The sequence below is a fragment of the Euprymna scolopes genome, chromosome 7 (assembly GCF_053919585.1).
Source record: "Euprymna scolopes isolate OS-2025 chromosome 7, ASM5391958v1, whole genome shotgun sequence".
NCBI classification, from domain to species: domain Eukaryota; kingdom Metazoa; phylum Mollusca; class Cephalopoda; order Sepiida; family Sepiolidae; genus Euprymna; species Euprymna scolopes.
In genome coordinates this window covers 76230930-76253189 of record NC_136488.1, presented here as the reverse complement: position 1 = coordinate 76253189, position 22260 = coordinate 76230930, and positions in this window count along the sequence as shown.

Sequence of the window (22260 nt, the reverse complement as noted above, 5' to 3'; positions counted from 1 at the left end):
AGACGGTGACATCAAGTACTTCTTGAAACATTCTTCAATCCGGCTTAGGCAAAGTCTTCCCGACTTGTCTCGACAGGATTCTTAACAAATTCACGTTTATTTTGGAATAGAGAACGACGTGAAACAACTCTATATTTACCTCTATCAGTTCTCTTACGTACCTTAGTAGGGTCCTTGACAAAGATCTTCACAGTTTGATGGTACCTTCCTATCATTTTCGATATTTCGCTGGTAGTTTTACATTTTGCTAGCTGTTCTGTAATAGTACGCTTTTCAGAATTAATCAAACCACCTTTACGACTGCTTTTATTGACGAAATAAACTGTCTTGTTAATAATTTGGCACACCTCAAATACCGTGGATTCAGCAATTACGATGGCAAGTTGTTTACATTGCGCGGAAAAGTACGAAAATTTCACAGGACGCGCAGCTCAGCATTACCAACGTTTCCGAAGTTTTTGATATGAAATTACGGGTAAGTCTCTGAAACTGGTAAACAGAAGCGCTGACTGGACGTTGCTGTTATGAAATTTTTATTTAAATCTGAGGAAGTTTTTTTTTCTACAGCTTTTACTAAGTTGATCGAAGGTTGCTGACGCCTCACCTTATCTGTAGTACAACTTATAGTCTATACTATCTTGATTGTCCATATACTTTACTAAGCAAAGTATATATTGATGAAATGAATAAAATGATTAACATGTATTTAAAATTAAGCAAGAGGCAATTTTATGTTAGTAAAGTACGCAGGAAAAAACATTGAATCAATACAAATACATAAACAATTAGATACTTACAAAATATAAATTAAAAAGTAGTAGTTATTTGCTTTAAAGTCTCTTTAAAAAGATTAAACTAAGTTTCATACAAAATTCATTTCAATATTTAACATGATTCATTGTCATACCAAAAGTTGTTTCTTATTTTACGGTAATATTTTATTCCTACCAATGCTGTAACACTATATTTAATTGAACATGCCCACGGAGCAGCAGCTTTCAGTGATTAAACAAGGCAAACATAACTGGTTTATCTTGTGATGATATTATCGGGAAGGAATTGCCAGGAAGATGGAACGTTTAAGAAAGGGAGTTAAAAAGAAAATGATGAAAAAGTACAAAGAAATAAAGTCTTTCAAAAACAGAAAAGGAGAAGTCTGCAGAAAGTCTATTACCGCCAGGGAAGACAGATCTTTAAAAGGAGATTTTCTTGCAGACAGGAAGAAAAGTTTAGAGGATGCAAACAAAAGCATATCAGCTCAAACAGTGAGAAGAAGACAATTAGAAGCAAGATTAAAAAGATGCAAAGCAGGGAAGAAGCAATACTTGCCTCAATCCAACAAGAAAAAGGACTAGAATTAGCAAAAATCATAAGAATTGTAGCCTGATTATTGGATTAAGATTGTTTGGTCTGACGAAAGTAATATTGTGGTAAGTTAACAGCTTGTATTTCCCAAACTTTGGAAGGAACAATTGAAATTTTACGTAAATCCATCTCTATAAAATTGATTCCAAAATTGTAGGAAATTCCCAGTTTTTATATAAGATAATTGACACTCTTAGAGCGGTTTATGTCCGTCGTAGGGAAGGAAATGTATTTATCCGGATGGTGTGATTCTAATGTTAAAGTTGGAGAAGGAACATAATAGTTTGGAGTTGCACGGCTTCTTCGTGCACTAGACTATTATAAACATGTGAGGGCAGAATAAATTCCGCAATTTATACTAACATGCTGGACCAGGTTTACCAAACCTGCTTTGCTAAAATATGTAATAATAACATTCAAAGTGATGTAATATTCAAGAAGACAATATCCCCATGGAATTCGTCAAAAATTTCAATTGGTTGGTTTGAGAAAACTGAGATTACAGTGATGAAGTGGCCGATTCAATCCCCAAACCTAAATCTCGTTGAAACTTTCTGGTCCCATCTAGACAAAACAAGTGGGAATTCACTAACGTTATCGGAAAAAAATAGAGACCAAACTTCATGAAGAGTGACAGTAAATCTATCTTTCAACTTACAACAATTTAGCCAATATAAACAAGAAATAAATGCAGTTATAAAGGGCAGCAATTTGTGCCCTTTTTAATCTTTGAAAGCAGGATATGCCAAATATGGATTGTTGTTAAGGATTGATTAATTAATTTTTACTCTACTATCCTTAATCTTTTAATATATAACTTTAAATCATAATTTCCTCCGTTCAATCTCGAAAGACAAAGAATATTTATCAGGGGGAGCTGCGCGTGTGAGGCAAGAGTTGCGCAATATCAATCACACCTCTCCCGAATCGGTACTGTTTGAGTCCAGTGGCAAGAAGAAAATCAGGACGACTGGAAACAATGTCGAGATGATCGCAAAGCACGTAGTGCATCTGGAAGTCCCAAACGGTCACCATTTAGTACTAACCAGGTTCAACGTTGCTCCAGCGGGAACCGGGGTGTCAACGTGATTATGCCGTATTTATTTGATGCTATATAATCTTTACAATGGCTGGATAGTCTAGGAAATTAAGTTATCGTGCCATTCGTAAGAGTTATTTTTTTTATTGTTTTTCTTACGGTGCGGGATTACTTTTTTGTTTGGCCCATATTCTTTCGTAAATTGTTAGGTAAAAGTATAAATTATTTGTCCGTGACACATCTTTACATATTCCTAAAAATAATAACGGTGTTTGCTGATATGTGCAGTTATTACGTCGAGTTTATATATGAAAGTAATCACAGACTATTTATTACTATTTAAAAAAAAAACTTCTATGAGTGTTGTTTATGTTGTTGAACCGTACTAGATTTCGACAAATTTGTGGAAGTTAGAATTTTACTTTTGTGTAGTACGTTGTGTAGATGAAAGTACAAACTATACAAGTTGAATATAATACTGTCTTGCTCATGTTAAGACTTTTAAGGAGGAAAAAGAGGCAGATACTCAGACTTTAAGTTGTAGGGGGCTTACGATTTGCGAGTAAACTTACATTTTATCAGTAGTATTCTTCATTTCATTATTAAATGAAAATGCAGAATATGTCATTATATCCCCACTCTGCCTATGTTAAGAATGGGGTTTTAAGTAATAATGTTCTTATTTTAACATAGGCGGTGCTGCTCCAAATGAAAAAAAAATTGACAAAAGATTGATTTTTAATATGGGGAACATCCAGTTGTCCAAAAGGAAAACTCTGGGTTAAAACAAAAATTAAAAAAAGATTTAATATAGAATTTTGCATCATTGATGAAGGGAATACTAGAGCAGATGTAGTACAAAAACAGAAACTAATTTATACTCTGGAAAAAGAATGTCCTGATACATATAGCGTAAGTATCGTATACAATATCCTCCACGATAAACAAAAATATATCTTTTCAGTATGATCCAATATTTCTGCGTAAGAATTTCGTATTTTCATTGCTTGTATTAGTACGAGAATTTAGAAAATTATTTCGTACGTGATATCCCCGTATTTCATTTGATGAAATTAGAAGAAAATGTGTTAAACTACCCCAGAATGTTCCCTATTATCTATGCTGAAGTAATATCTATTGTATCCGTCTGTAAACAATATTTATAAATAACTTCATAAAATAGGCACTAGCAGGTGAACTAACCGATTATGTAGCAAGTATTGGAAATCGCTAATCATCCCCAATACAAGTGAATACTGTTTTATTAATTAACGAGACTCACATTAGCACGAAAATAATGATCATAAATAATATTTTGGTGTGTTTACATATGCATGTAAACACAAATAAATAAATGTTAAGCATATATTCATTAAAGATTACTTAATACATTTTATGCACCTTTTTTAATTATGTCGGAAACGAGGCCTGTAAGAATATATATATATATATATATATATATATATATATATATATATGTGTATATATATATATGTGTGTGTGTGTGTGTGAGGAGATGAAGAATACATGATGAGCTGTGAAACAACGAAACAGTACTGAATGTGGATGATTATGTATATATACATATACATATATATATTATAGAATATATATATTATAGAATATATATATTATAGAATATATATATATATATATATATATATATATATATTACTAAAGCAAAGTTTGCTTTCGTATATGCAGTATCGCCAAAATAGATCCTTAGTTACTAGTAATTCGCGGACCGAAACATGGTAGTGAGTGTGTAGTCACATAGTACTGCTTATGTAAAACAAAAAATTAGTACATATATATATATATATATATATATATATATATATATATATATATATATATAGTGGGTGTGCATATATAAATATATGTATATATATACGTATATATATGTATATATAATAAGTTATGAAAATATATATGGCAATTAAGCTACACAGAATATTCCGCATTTCATCAACGCTAGGATTCGTCAGGTGTATGCATAATCCTGACAAATCCTAGCGTGGATGAAACGCATAATATTCTGTGTAGCTTAATTGCCATATATATTTTTAAACTAACTATAGCTTTCTTTTTATTGAGCATTGTTGAAATAAATACTTAAAGTTTACGCAAAAAATTATACTTTCGTAGTAATGAAGTAGTCTTGTATATATATATATATATATATATATATATATATATATATATATATATATATATTACCTTTGAGAACTCTACCAAACTCCACCGCCAATTTTTGTGCATAAACAATTGAAATTATAGATATAGGTTCCTTGGACATGGATCTAACTTAATAACTTGATTCGAGCCCAAATCAATAAATGTTAAGGAGTCATAATAGGGGTTTAAGTTTAAAAAGAAGTTTCACCTGTGCGGTCTCTACCGAATTACTCAGACAATTTCTTGTCTAAACATTTAAAGTTTTACATAAAGAGTATTCAGAAATACGGCAAGTTTTTAATCGGTTGGGGTCGAAAATGTGAGCTATAAATATATAAATGTACGTATGTATATTTGCATGTCTTCGTAAAACTTTCGAAAGAGGCGACGAATTTTCATTAGTTTTGAAGCTCGACCCTTCAGACAACAAATATCGAAAAATTGGCTAAAAATGTTAATTTCCTCCCCCTCAACTTGGCACTTTTCTACAGAGAGGGTAACTTTTTTTCACCGATATTTTCGAAAGTCATCCCCTCTTTTCGATTGTCTAGCCTTAATTTTAACCTACGCTACTTCCGGTTTGGCGGTGGTTGTTACAGAAAAGACGTCAATTTTTCCCATTGTTTTCCTCCTTTGCGGTAAGTGTTCGAGCCTGCCTTCCTACTACCACATTTTTTTTTGTTTGCTCAACGTGCACATCCAAACACCTGGACAACGCCGGGCTGAAATGCTAGGATATCTATGAAAGTGAAAGTGTCTTTCTGTCTGTCCGTGTGAGTGTTCTTCTGTCTGTGTACATTTCCCTACACAATATCTCTGTCAATTTTCAGTCTACAGACTCGAACTTTGGTATACATAGTACTGAGATTTGTGAAAATCTTTGTAATCAGTTTGCAGCATGAAATTTGGCTATTAATGTGTCAGAATTCAACGATTTGACTTTTAAGAACTCTACCAAATCCTACGAGAATTTTGGGTCTAAACACTTGAAATTTTAGATATAGGTTCTCTTGGACATGGATCTAATTTATGACTTGACTTGAGCCCAAAACAATAAATATTAAAGTGGTCATAAAGGGGGCAAATTTTAAAAAAAGAACTTGACCGCTGCGGTCTGTACCAAATTATTCTGACAATTTCTGGTCTAAACATTTGAAATTATAGACAGAGATTGGCCAACTTTTTAATAGGTTGTGGTCGAAAATTTGAGCTAAGAATATATAAATGTATGTATGTATGTTTTCATATCTGTCTAAAACTTCCGACAGAGGCGACGGATTTTCACAATATTAATATAATTTTTAAGCCTGACCTTTCAGATGATGAATATCGAACACTTGGCTAAGAACATTAATTTCTTCACCTTCAACGAGGCACTTTTCTACAGGGAGGGGTCGCTTTTTTCGCCGATATTGTCGATAGACATCCCCTCTTTCCGATTATCTTGCCTTAATTCAAACCTGTGTCGCTTCCGGTTTGGCGGTGGTTCTAACAGCAAAGGTGTCACGTTTTTCCCATTATTTTCCTCCTTCGTGGCAAGGGTTAGAGCCTGCCTTCCTACTACCACATTTTTTTTTTTGCTCAACACACACCTCCAAACACCCGGGCAAGACCAGACTGAAATGCTAGTATATATATATATATATATATATATATATATATATATATATATATGAATAAATAAAAACTGTAAACCAAAATTTACAGGGAAAAATATTTATCTTCAGAATACCTCTAATAATTACAGATGGTCCAAATATCTTTATTACGCGAAGTTTAAAATTATGCTAAATACTTAGTTTCAGACAACAAAAACGTGTCTGCAAATTTGATAAATGGCAGAGCTAAAAATTTGCTAGCTTAAGCATTTTAGTAAACCGCATTTTATGAGTGTTCATAAAAAAATGCAAAATAATATTTGTAGAATGTTTATAAAGGTGAATAAAGAAAGAGGAGAAAAGAAAAAATGATATCGGAATGAGATATTCCAAGGTATAATATAGTCTTTTGTAAATATTCAGAAGTGAAGGGCGTATATATATATAGTTTTACGGAGTTTCAAAAGTCTCAAAAGACGAGGCTGAAATATTGTGATAATCCAATCCTATGTAGTCGATAGGAATAATCCCAAAAGCCGTTAAGCGATGAGGGTAAATTCGTTGTCTAGGAAATTCGAATGAACACAGGCAATGAAGATCATATATATATATATATATATATATATATATATATATATATATATATATATATATATATATATATATATAGTGCCAGGTAAAAGAAAGTCCGCACTTGTAATTTTTTCAAGAACTGCAAATTGAAGCTAAATTTACTGTAACTGTATAAACAACCTATGCCTCATTTGATTCCCATTTTATTCCCCGAAGATTGTACCTGTTCATATTTGACATCTAATTGTAATATTCTTGTGTTCACCTCAATTCAAAAAAATAACTTCAAATTGAGGAGACAAAAAGAAAGTCTGCAACAACAAATTCGCTAAAAATCAGCTTATATTATCGCCCTAAAATCACTTTAAAATATCCACATACAGGCCACAAAGCACCTCTAATCGTAATTGTTTTTTTTTTTTTCAGATTATACAACGTGACATTTAATCCATATGTCACCACTTTCTCTTAGTGATCGTCAGGAGCTCATTAATCTCCACCTTTCTTGTGTAACCATTCGAGAAATCCGTCGCAGATTGAACTGTGATGCATAAGCGGAACGAAAGATTGTGCAACAGCACCAAAACACCGGTAGTGCTCGTGATGTCCCCAAATCTGGCCGTACTAGAGTTATTTCTAACAGGGAAGACAATGGTATCAATATCTGCAGCATGAGAAAACGATTTGAATAGACTCTCCTGATCCAAAAACAGTGCACTCTTGTAAAAAATGGTCTCTTTCTACTGTCAAGAACATATTAAAGGGATTTAATTTGCGAGGATATGTTGCAAAACGCAAGGCAATGATTTCTGTAAAGAAGAGAAAGCGCCGTCTGGATTTCGTCAGATGCAATGAAGATCATGACTCTTCATATTGGTCAAAAGTTTTTTAGCGACGAAAGTAAGTCCAATAAACTAGGAAGTGATTATAGGCAGTACGTCCGTCGGGGAAAGACTAAGAATTTAACTATAGGTGCTTAGCGTCAACGCTGCAAGGTGGTGGGGGTTCAGTTTTGGTGTGGGGCCTTATTAGTACGAATGGTCCAGGGCACATAATTCGCTTGCAAGGTCGAATTAATTCGACCCAGTACATTAATATATTTGATTTGGGCATTTTCTACCCAACTTTTGTCGAAATTTGGATGATAATATATATATATATATATATATATATATATATATATATATATATATATATATATATATATATATATATATATATATATATATATATAGTCTTGGAATATTTTTTAATTTTTTAAAACATTATAAAAAAACGTAATCCATTTTCATATGTTTTATTATTCGTTAGAAAACTATTTAGTCGGGAAGTCATTTAATCACCTGCAATTAATGCATCAACTTGATCTCTCTCGAATTCACTATAGTCCTAATGTTAATTTAAGGGATCATCAGTCGTTTACCATAAAACAGTGTTTCGGGGATTTAAAAACAAAACAGTATATTAAAACCTTGCTTCCCCCAGCATTGTTAATCAAACAAATCACAAGAACAAAAAGATATTACAGATATTAGATCTAGGTTCCTATTATGGGTTAATTTGGCTAGCCTATTCATATTATGAAAAATGTCTTCCTTACCTGTGAGAATTAATATATATATATATATGTGTGTGTGTGTGTGTGTGTGTGTGCGTGTGTGTGTATATATACATATATATATATATATATATATATATATATATATATATATATATATATATACAGATAGATAGATAGATAGATAGATAACCGAATCAGTATAACTCTTTGATATATTTTTTTTATAATTTTCAAGCTAAACAAAAATTAATCCAATATTTTACAATACTTATTTTTTTTTATTCAAAGGGTGTTATGCAAATTACTGTTTGGATAATTAAATGATTAAATATTTCCATGTCTTTTTTTTTTTTTTTTCGCTGAGACTGCGCTTGCCCCGGAATTGTTGAATTAACACAAGAGATTGACAGATGACGTCTCCGATTTTAGAAGTCTTAATTCCGTGCTGATCGGCGTTCGTCTTAATCTCGATTTATACAACGTGATCTCACATCAGTCATAGCGATTTATAACTTTCTATTTTGATCCATTTGTTTTGAGCCCCGAATTGAGCGCGTGCACATTTTGAAATAAAACTGATCCGATATTCCTTTGGCGCAAGCGTAAGGCATCTCGAAATAAAATTCGATCGTAAATAAAGATACCTAAATTGATGAAGAATTTTTATTTCGCGTTTTATCCTCCATACAGAAACCATTTCACGCGAGATTCACGCCGCGAGTTTTATGTTTAGATATTTAATGAATAATTCAAATAACACATATCAAACATTTTCTTTCCGATTTATTTTAGACGAGAAATGATAACTTTCATTGCTCCAATTCCCCATATCTGTACTTGTACAACAAACAGGATTCCCACAGTTCATATAAAACTAACATCACGAGAGACTCACCCATATGTATCCATTAATTAAATTGGAGTTGCTGCTAATGATATTGGTACAGACGTGCACTGACGACATGAATCAACCAAGTTTCAATGCAGTTGGTGGTAAAACATCATCTTAGCGGTCTTAATATTTCCTACATTGTTGTGCAAGCGTTTATATTTAAGTAGAATTTCCATAAACACGGTTTCGTCGCAAGCTAAAAATGACACTGCGAACATGGGTCGAACTTAATAGTTTAGTCACGATTTTATTTTATTTTGGGGGCAGTACAGAACAGATTATATATATATATATATATATATATATATATATATATATATATATATATGTATATATGTATATAAATATTTGTATATACTTATTAAATACCTACAGACACTAGTGTTTCATCATTCGGGAATCATCAGTGCATGGTGTTACGAATAACACCAGTCGATAGATTCGAACCCGGCAACAGAATCCATCTCTGGCTTCATTAGCAAGGGCTTCATTTATTCGGTTAACATTAACCGCAAGAAATATCGTTGCAATTTAAACAATTATTTTTAAAAGACTTTTACCGTTTATCAGAGTGATCTAATCAGTATATGATTATCTGTGCAAATGAATTAAATTGACCGACTTTTTATTTCAACTAAAAGTGCTCACCGATAAGAAAAAATTCTTTTTAAAGGGCTGACATAATTGTTTAATATTATAAGTATTAAATATCTACGGACACTAATGTTTCTTTCGTTCGGGAAGCATCGGTATAGGATGTCACGATTAACACCAGTCGATAGATGCGAACCCGACAACAGAAGTAATATCATAATTCTTTTTGGGTTACAGGATTTAAATATCGCAATTAAAAAGGGACGTCTTTCATAATTCATGCTTTAAAGCGTTTTAAAATAAAGGTGGCGAACAAGAGAAGAAAAAGGGGGGGTCAGCTGAGCGGTTTCGTCCTCGCTTTCTCAAAGCTGTATCGGGGGATTTAAAAATGGGGGAATCGAAAATATGTACATTTAAGATAAAATTATGTTGCGTTCCGTTATGTGTCCGAAGAAATAAGAGGGGAAAGTGATTAAAATAAAGCAACGTTATAATATTTCACGAATATCTTAGAGACGAATCACGCTAAAACCCAAAGGCATTCTCTGTTTTCAGAAGAGAAGGTCTTCTTAACCGAATGTGAACAGTCTCCAATATTTTTAACTTGAATAATAGGTGACACGACTCAGGATTGAAAACGACGTACTTGCCAACATATAGGGGTACTCAATCATTGTCCATCTCATTAAAACCCCGTCATAATGCAGGCAACTTTAGCACGAACTAAATTGTGATATATATATATATCTATCTCTCTCTCTCTCTCTCTCTCTATATATATATATATATATATATATAGTGACGCCAAAAATAAATTCTGTACTTGTCATCTTTTTTCAAAAAGCGCAAATGTAAACTAAATGAAATGCACACGTTTAAACAACGTATGCCTAAGTTCATACGTCTTTCAATCTCCTTATAATTTTATTGTTCATATTTTACTTTTAGTTGAAGTATCCTAGTGTTCTTGTTAGTTTAAGAAATAAACGGCAATTCGAAAATGTAAAAACAAATAACTCCAAAGCAACAAATGATCTTAAAATCAGAATTAAATATCCACTGTTTAGGCAACAAAGGAGCTCTAATCGTAATTTTTGTTGTTATTGGTTATACAACGTAAATTAAACCTATATGCTTCGAGTTTGCCTTAGTGATCGTCAAGACCTCATTAGTGTCCAGCATTCTGGTTAATCCAATCGATAAACGGACGCAAATTGAAATGTGGTAAGAAAACGTGCAAATGTACAAATGACTGTGCAATAGGGCAGGTTGATTTTCAATTTTTCTCATAAAATACACATGGCACTGCTGATGATAGTTGGGATTTGATGTGAAAAGAATAGATACCAAAAATTAGATTCCCATCTTGAACAGAAAATTGAGCATTTAATTTTAAAAATCGTGTAGAAAAATGCTGAAAAATCCTTCATTTTCATAGCAGTTTTTACAACACTGACTTTGAAATTTCACTATTTTTATAAAATATTCAATTAAAATTGATATATTTATATTAAATGGATTGAAATAAAAATACATACATGAATTATAATTTTAATTATGAATCACAACTAGCAAAATATTTCAGCTTTTACGACATTGATTAAACAGAAATTGTAAAAAAAGCTAATAGCAACTAAGTCTTTTAAATTTCAAAATTTAAAAAGATATGTGGAGATGTATTACACAATTTAAAAACTTGATACAAGTTACAGAACCATGTCTTTTAATTTTTTATGAGAGGCAATAATATAAACTTATAATAGAACTAAATTGTTCTGTATAACTTCCTTTTGAGGAAAATGAAGGTATAATTTGCTGACATGATGACATTGTAATAATGCGTCTGTCTTGCTTCCTCCCCATATACAACTTTTTGAGAAAAAAAATCAATCAAATTTGACCAGTGTGTGGTTGCAAAATTGATAGCAGTCATCTTTTTCATTTTTTTTTTAGTTGTTCACTATTTCTGGAAAAAAAATAACACAAAAAGGCAAGACAATTATTTGAAAACACTTATGTTTTTATATTTTTGCGATGTAATATGAATAAAACTAACTATTGTTTGGGTAAATAAAGAAAACTAATAAAATTTAATGGATAAATATTTATTTACTTAATGGACCAAATCCTTTGAATGCCCTCTTCTCTCACATCCAATTCATCTGGATTTATGATCGATATTATATTTTCCGGAAGTAGTGCAAAAACACTATATTTTCGACAGTTTAACACAGTAATTTGGATGTCAGTTAACTATTTCGTTCTATGAATCATATTAAAATATACTATTGTTGGTTAAAAAATATTATCTGTTTTGATCTCAAACCAACTAACTGCCTACACTTGGATGATAAATTTGACCAAAATGTTTAATTTATCATAGTGTTTGATGATAGACAACTCTAGTCCATAAACACATTAATCTTGTGGTTTATGTTAGCCATCTTTCTTGATTCAAGGGCCCAATTTTCTAAGTTTACTTCTCCACAAGAAATGATAACAGCATACTCAAAAAGTAGCCCCTGATCTTCATACTTAAATTATTTGTTTTTTCTGCTGTCTGATAATGATGGTCGGGAGAGACACTAATTTGTTAGAATTCTACTTGAGGCAAATCTTGATAATTATTGATACAAAGTTTCTCTAATGGACCAGTAAATATTGCTAGGCTTTTAGTTGTTCCATCAATTAATTTAAAAATTGCTGTAAATGGCAGTTCTTCTAGTGGAACTTGAAAATTGTAAAATGTGCATGTCTAATAATAGAGCCAGATTACATAATAAATACCAATATATTATTTTATTTTTCACAAAAAAGGAACATAATTGCAAATGAATCTATAGAATTAATTCTACGTACTTGTTATGGGGTCAAGTGCAGATTATGTGCGTTGTTTGACAATTTCATGTCTCAAGACAGAAAGTTTACAGCTACAAGAAGATATATCAATCAGTCCGTCTAGCTGGTCCTTCATTTTTTTCACGTTAATTTCTGCAAGAGATTTCCTGTCAATCTGTTTAGCTCTCTTATTGCAAAATATATTGATCTTCCGTCCTACTATATAATGTTACCTTAACAAAATTGTGGATTGACTGCTTGCCGAATACTAATGATTTCCTTGGCAATTAACTTAGAAATCTCACTATTTTTTTAAGTGGGGATAACTGTTTTCGAGAAAGTAACAAAACTGGATGACTTGTTGTGAAGTTGGGGGTGCTGTTTCATCCAAATGACAAGGTGGGCGAACAAATCTTGTGAATCACGGGTGTAAACTGAAGTCGTGCTTTTACTGACATTCTAATCTAAAAGGTAAAATAAAAATGGATTATAACTGAAGGAAACTGTATTAGGCTATCGTCCAGTTTCATACGTAACAAAATAAGTGCTAGTTATAAGAAATAATTAAAAACTTTGTAGAGTTGAATTAGATTATTGAAGAGAGAGGACCAAACCAAATCAGACGCATAGTAGTGTTTAGTTTAGACATTTTAGCTGATTTTAGCTCCGCCTTCGATAATATGAATTTATCCATAAAGAGATTAATTCTTGCTGTAGCGTTGCCATTTTAAACGAATGTTTAGTGTTTAGAGTTTTAAAAACGAGTGCTTGTGCATCTACGTTACTATGCTATTTTAATAGTATGTTCGACTTAAATTTAATTTATATGACATTTTTGTTTATTAAATTGTTAGGTAAAAGTACAGAATAGTTACAATACAACCTCTTAAGAATGGTTTTCTAAATAGCAAAGTTATTTTAGCACAATAACATAGATGCACAAATAACGAAACCCCTTTAAAGAGTTTCCTTATTTACTCGTATTAATCTTTGTTGGTTATCTGATTTTAAAACTATGATTTTAGAAGAAAAACACTGCTTAAAAACAATTACTCCCTAAAAATAAAATATATTAAAATTTGACACTAATTTTCTACAAAGCATTTTTTATTAAGTAGAAAGTTTGAAACTTTACATGGTTATGTTTCATAAAAAATGTGTAGAATATAATTGTATGACTATTTTTTTGTTCTAATATAAAACTGGAGCATTACCACATTTAAATGCAAATTTCAAAGAAAATTTGATGTGAAATATTAGGTTGGTGCAAAAATAATGTTTTCTACGTTCGTGTAAACGTCAAAAATGTCATTATTTTTGCACCAACCTAATAGAAAAACAAATTTTATAGATAAAACAAATATGTTTAAAATACAGTGCAGACACTTGAAATATAATATATATATATATATATAGATAGATAGATAGATAGATAGATAGATATATGTTAAACAAGTCTTTTTTTGTTTTTCCTTTCGAGCTCTTAAATATCGAGTCTCTTACTTTTGTATATAAATATCTTTTAAATGCTATATGCAGTGCACATTGAAAAAACAGAGTTCTATAAATTGGTTTTATATACAATGCGCGGGTTTATAGTTAAGCAAATGTACCGCATTAACCAACTGCAATTATGTAGAATTTTGATTCACAGAGTCTAGGGAGAAAGAGGCAGTTAATCGACAGAATAGCGAAGGGTTAAGATGTCCCATTGAAGCCTTCTCATATATGCGTTACCGTGTAAAAAAGAAACAGAGTTCATTACTTCACCAGTATATAGAGATAGATCAATGTATATTCAATTACTTCAATTATCGGTTTGAACACTGTATTCTATATTAAAAATCCCAAGTGATAACTGATTATACATTTTAATTTTCCAATTTATTTAGTCGACTTCACATTTTAGTAGGTGATCGATCTCTATCACCCGATATTGTGAACTAATATTTCATGTGATTTGTGAGTCATCTCATATACACCTTGATTTATAAAACCTTAAGTGTTTATTCCTCCCGCGACAATAATAGATAGTTCCATGTACTTTCAAATATTCTAAGACATGTAAACTGATGCACAGTACAGATTCTTAATTATCCAATTAATTTGATGAATTTCTCAGTCCAGCGGGTGATGGGTTTATTTACCGACACTTTTTAAACCTATGTGGCATATTTAAAGTAACGCATTCGAAAATATGTGCGTATTCGATTTTAATTTAACACCTGTAAAGTATTCTAGATTTTGTAGTTCGTTCCCAAAAATCAACATGGCTTTCAGATTTATTGCTATGTGTATAAAAATCTAAAATTACTGTCCTCGTCATTTTTATTTATTTTTAACCTCTTTTAGCGCAAAACATAACAGTCTCATGACAGTCAATAACAATTTCATATAAAATTTGGCATTTTGGCTCTAAAAAGATTTTGAATGAAAAATGTAAGCATTTTTTCTTTTATGACAAAACGAAATTCCACACTCAAAAGACAGATATGAATAATATCCGAATACATTACTTCTTATGTATAGGCGGAATTTGCTACCAATAAAAGTGTTCCTTGTCCAACAAATAAAGATTTGAAATAATATTCAGTTTCGTTTGATAGTCAATATTTATTTATACAACCAGAGGAAGATCTGACCCAAACGACAGACGGTAGAGAAAGTTAAACAATCGCTCATAAAAAAGAATAAAGCACTGCCTATCAAAAATTGTCATGAAGGACACGCTTGATTGTCCCTGGTCGGGCGCATTAAGAGGTAACTACTGATCTTACCCAAACAAAAATTGGTTAGAGAAAGTAGACCGATCAAATGTTCTTAGTATCAATGCCGCAGAACGAGAGATAAAATGCCTGCGAAATTGCCCAGTTTCTGGCGAATTGATTGTCGAGATCTAAATCCTAGCTGGCATGTCTGACAGCCTTGCATGTTACCAAAGAAATTGCAGTAGCATTTCTGTCTGACAGTCTTCTGGAAATTCAGTATTCAGTAGAGTACAGTATATTTTATAAAGCTCAGAAAGACATCGACAATTGTCACTTGTATATTGATCCCTGTAGCGGCGATTCACAATGTAAGCGCTCGCTTTTAAAAGAACAACAAAAGACAAAAAACACAAGTTCTAAATGACTAACTTCCAATGGAGATCTCCACGATGAGATCTCATTCTCCAATTTCAGGAGTCTACGTTCCAACCTTTCGGAGTTTTACATTTAATTAAAGGAAACCAAACCCGATCTATTATTCATGAACAGAAACTGTCATCGGACCGACTCTTTCCCTACAGGAGATCTTTAATAAAATATACCTAAACTTGACATCAAATTCTGACATCCAAGATCTGCATTGCTATAGAATATATGTGTGCATTAGATATGAATTTCCATCTGGTAGGAACACCTAGAGAGGATCGTAAATTGCCCTATATATGTGGTTCCGAGTAACACTTACAGCACCGCATTCACATTTGCTCAATATCGCTCATAAAACAACGATATTACTATCGTAGAAAATATCTCTGAGAACATTGACCACATTCTATCTGCTCATCCCTCGGTTAAAATTCACATCTGTGGAGACTTAATGTTCATAATAATTAATGGCTAGTTAACTCAAACAAAACGCATGATAAGCGAAGATCTTGTTTTTTTTTTCGCATTGTACATGACCTAACGCAGATTGTTCACGAACCCACTGGTGTGCATGACACTGAAGGACAGTATGCAAGTATTCTAGACGTTTTTCTTACAACATTCCCAGAACTGCGTTCATCATTCCTATTGTTTCTTTCACTCACTGCCGAACACTCAGTTGTCTAGCTCAGATTAACATAAAATGCAATAAGTCTTCAGATATACCCCTACCGAATAATATATCGATCATGTATTGCCGACTGAGATAACTTCAAAACATCTGCATCAAATATACCTCTTCGTCTTCTGTTTTAGAATAACATATATTCTATATTATCAGATTTTACTGACTGGTTTACTGTCGGTATAGACCGTTTTATAACCTACAAGAAATTCCAGCAAAAGTCTAAGACCATTCATGGTTCATTCAAGTATGTGTCACTGCCATCGCGCATGTCTATCAACGAAATTGATGTCTTGAAATTAAATCCGCATTTAAGATTGTCATCAACAAAGGAAAGCGTATAAGAAAGAAAGCTAGAGAGCCATATGCTCAGTGCATCACGTTTCAAGTAGCTGAGTAGCAGTTTGTTTCCCACGAGTCTCGGCGAATAACAAACAAGGCCTTAAATATAGTTGTGTTCTCTCTCCCAACCGTTATCAATGAACTTGAGATATTTTCGACAGCATCTGAAAAAAGAAATTATTTTATAAAAACTTTGCAGCAAATTCTACCCCTTGAGATGAGGGCCGCCTACACCTCCCGTATTCCCTCGTGAGACTGAATACACGCTATTCAACATGCAAATATGTGTGAATAATGTTGCCAAACTTATCAACACCGTTGGTTTCAGTAAACTAACTGACCCTGATGGCATTCCTATCATATTTATCTACAAGTTTCAACCTAATGGAGGTGCCATACTTATAAAGTTGTGTAAACATTATCTTAAAATAGAAATGTTACTTCACACTTTGGAAAACTCTTTCGTATTTAAAAGTCTTTTCTTCTCTCAGTACAGACTTATCAGTCTCCTATGCGTCATGAGTAAGTTGCTAGAAGTTTGTGATGAATAGAGAAGTGGTCATCTATCTCAGTACAAAAAATGTACTCCGCGACATACAATATAATCTCCGTTCTGCGAAATGTACGACTGATGTGCTAACAGTAATATCATACAGGATCAGTGGTTCTCTTTACGAAGATTTCGTTTCTAGAGCATTTGCTCTTGATATAGCAAAAGTATTTGATAGAGTATGGTACAAATGTCTACTTTACAAAATTTCCGGTTAAGAAATAACTGGAAATGTTCTCTACATTATTCAAGTATATCTGTTTGATGTGTTCGTATGAATAGTCGTCGATAGGCAGAAATCATAGGCCCATCGTATCAATGTTGGCCTCCCCATAGCTTAATCTCCGGCTCAACTCTCTTCTTGATATTCATCAACGATCTCCCTAATAACATTCCGATATCATTCGTAGAAATTTATGCAGATGTCATTACCATCTATGGAAACACTTCAAAGGCCGGCAACTGCTTAAATCACCTATCTTACTTTGCCAGTGTTCAAAACAGCGTAACAGCCTAGTGTGTAATACCCTTTTTCTCCTTTTTTAACCTCTTTCTACATTACAGATTTGAAGCCTGTCACTGCTCTATCGTTATTTTTATGACAGATGTTCGTTTAAGCTTCATTCTCTGGTCCTTCTTTGTCAGAATTTCATAAAAACACCCGTCAAACTACAACCACTATCAACCATTTGCTCCTACATTCTATGTCTACACACAGATTCCATAAACTAAGTTTTTCCTCTAAAACTGCCCGCTTATATATATTCTGTTCAGCTGGCTCGCTTTCCGGTGTACTGCAATATAGTCGCTTTAATGCCAAATGTAAAAACAATCTTGATGAGCTAATTTCTTAAATAATCAAATCATACACAATATCCACATCTATTTATTACTGCGAGCTTTCGTAATTGGCGACCAACTTGTAAAAATAAAAGAAACAGAAAATAGTAAATAAGGCGATAATATTTAAGAATAAAATAATCTTGGGAATCTTAAATACCCAAGACCAACAGAAATACAACAATCAACGAACGTTGATTAAATGAAAAATTAAGCTTGAAATTTTGTAAATTTTCCGGCGTTTAATAAAATGCATCTCAGGAGCACCATGGTTAAAAGCACCCGAAATGTTACTTTTACATTCCATGTACCGGCACAGCATTTAGCAGTAAGTGTATACCAATTGTATACACATGCATCTTCGCTCGTAAAAAAGTTTAGTCAATGTGTTTATTTTATTTAGTGCTCGTCGAGAATTTATGGCGCAAATAAATTATATTTACAATAAAGTTCTCTAAAATCTGAGGCGTTCCTGTACAATGCTCTATTTGTTTCTTTACAATGAGATATCACTATACTCTCCCCGGATATATAAATCTTTATATTATATACGTATGTATTTGTGTGTGTACCTGTGTGCACAGATAGAGAGAATATACACACTTACACACTAACACACACACGTACATATATATATATATATATTTATACATATATATATATATATATATATATATATGTATGTATATATATATATATATATAGCATGGGTGCCGGCGTTGCCCGGGTGTTTGGAGGTGTGTGTTGAGCAAAATAAAATATGGTAGTAGGAAAGCAGGCTCGAACCCGTATCATAAAGGAGGAAAAGAACGGGAAAAAACTTCACGTCTTTGCTGGTACAATCATTGCCAAAGAGGAAATGACGTACGTTTAAATTAAGGCTAGACAATCGAAAAGAGGGGATGACTTTCGAAAATATCGGCGAAAAAGGCGACCCCTCCCTGTAGAAAAGTGCCCAGTTGAGGGTGAAGAAATTAATGTTTTTAGCCAATTTTCGGTATTTGTCGTCTGAAGGGTTAGTTCAAAGCGATACTGATCTTGTGAAAATCCGTAGCCTCTGTAGAACGTTTTAGGCAGACATACAAACATACATACATACATTTAAATATAAGTAGCTCAATTTTTCGACCCAAACCGATGAAAAAGCTTGCCCTATCTCTGAATACGGTTTATTTAAAACTTCAAATGTTTAGACCAGACATTGTCTGAGTAATTTGGTACAGACTTCAGGGGTCAATTTTTTTCAATTTAACCCCTATTATGACCCGTTAACATTTATTGTATTGGGCCCAAATCAAGTTATTAAGTTAGATCCATGTTCACAGAACCTATATCTAAAATTGCAAGTGTTTATACCCAAAATTATCGGAGGATTTGGTAGAGTTCTCAAAGGGCAAATCGTTGATTTTGACCCCTTAACATGCAAACTTCTGGCCAGAAACGCATTACAACGATTTTTCCAAATCTCCATACCCTGTATATCAAATTTCGAATCTGTAGACTTAAAATTGACAGAGTTATTGCGTAGGGAAATGTACACTGACAGACGCACATACACAGACATACACCTTCACTGTTATACATATACTAGCATTTCATCAGGTCGTTGCCCAGGTGCTTGGATGTGACAAAAAAAACGGTAAATTATTTTTAACGTTGACCACTATTATGGCCCCTTAACATTTATTGTTTTAGGCTCATATCAAGTTATTAAGTTATATCCATGTCCAAGGAACCTATATCTAAAATTTCAAGTGTTTATACCCAAAACCTGCACAAGATTTTGGTAGAGTTCTCAAAGGTGAAATCGTTGAACCCTGACCCTTTAACAGCAAAATTTCTGACCGATAACCGATTACAAAGATTTTTCCAAATCTCAGTATCCTGTATATCAAATTTCGAGTCTATAGACTAGAAATTGACAGAGTTATTGAGCAGGAAAATGTACACAAACACACACACACACACACTTTCGCTTATATATATATATATATATATATATATATATATATATATATATATATATTAGGAAAGGTATAGAAATAATATTCCAACGTAATAGTAAAAATGTCTATGGTGAAGAATATATAGATAATTTTTGTATTTCCCTTTTTATTAGATGCAATTTTCACTGGCCGTAATTGCCCGATCGTAAAATACGCTTAAATATGATATTTTTATTAATGTCGATGTCTTATTTATTATTTATTATTATATCATATTGGACCCAATATATAGTAATGATTTAAAAAAAAAAAGTTTTAATGACTCGCGCGTCACCACGGAGAATCAAAACGAACACCTTTAGCTTATGATTTACTTTTTCCGTTGGCGTTAATGCCTGAACTATGAATGCATGTTTTCGGCAAGGTTAAAAATTAAAATATGAACCAATAGCAATTATTATACGCATGAGTATTCGTAATGCTCTCGTTCGACTTCAACCTGGCAAATTCCATTTCGTTAAATGTTCTTACTTTTGCACCTAGTTTCCCGGCTAAAACTCAAATATAATGTTTCGCATGGGTTCGAATACCCTATATATGAAGTTTCATGTCCGTAGACCAAAAACTTTAACGGAGGTATTTCGTAGGAAATATTTTAAACAAATATATATCCGCATACATAAATATATATAGATAAAAATTTTGTGTTTACTATAAACTTTTTACGCAAATATTACGCAAGTTTGAATCATGTAGAATATCTGCATGAATATAATTATACGTAATAGTTTACTAAACATGATCTTGCTACAAGTAAAATGAAAAATCTAATAGGAAATTAATTAAAATGAATGTTTAAAAGAATATGCAAATTAGATCTTTTGGTAGTGAATGCAATTTCACGGCCCACAAATAACAAGATTGTTTTCTTTTTAGTAAATAGAAAAACGGGTTTTTAATATTAATATCAATGCACAAAAATAAAAACTCAAATTCATCGGAGTACATATTTTTACACACACACGCTCACAGTGATATGTATGCTCTTTTAATTTTTTTTGCGCATTAATATACATATAAAACCCCCTGTGTTTCTATTTATTTAAAAAGAAAATGCAACTTTCTCATAGCTAGCCCATGAAATTGCATTCATCTGCAAAAGATTATGCTAATTTATGTATTTTTCTAAACATTCATTTTGCTTAATTTCCTATTAGTTTTTTTTGTGTTTTCTTATGGGATGATCATATTTAGTTAACTATTACATGTAAGTATAGTCATGCAGATATTCTAAATGAGTTATACTTGCATAATATTTGCGTGAAGAGGTTATAGTAAACACAACACTCTTCTCTATATATATTTATGTATGCGTATATATATTTGTTTTAAAAAATTGCCAATCAAATATAGGGTATTCGCACTCATTCGAAACTTTATATTTGGGTTTTAGTCGAGGATATACCGTATAAGTGTATATATATAAAGTGGGAAAATTTAAAAAAAATGGAATTTGCTTGGCGAAGATCAAACGACAGCATTACGAATATGCATGTCTAACGTAATAATTAGTGGTTAATGTTTTAGTTTTTAGCCTTGCAGCAAACATGTCTTCATATCTCAGGCATTAACGTCAAATAAATTCTAAGCTAAATCTTTTCGTTTCGATTCTCAAGGTGGCACTTGAGTAAAATAGTTTTAATTCTTATAATCATTACTATATATTGGGCCCAGTATATTACTATATATTGGGTCCAGTATAAAATAATAATAAATACGAAATTATCATTAATCAAAATATCATATTTAAGCGTAATTTATTACCGGCCAATGTCAGTCAGCATGCTAGTATAAATGTATATATAATGCGCATAAATAATCTATTTTAATTAATGCAGAACTCTTATTTATTATAAACGTAAGGATAAACCCTTTAAAAAATGAAGTAAAGGACGATAAGAAACTGAGATATGTGCTTGCGAGTATCACTTTTTTCTAAACAGGTAACTTGTTGTAAGTAAAAATACTCGAGCAGAAATCGTGACCAAAACCGAAAGTCATTGACTCAAGTACGATAATTATTTGACCACCTTGACACAATCTTTAAGAAGTGTTTTCAGACCTA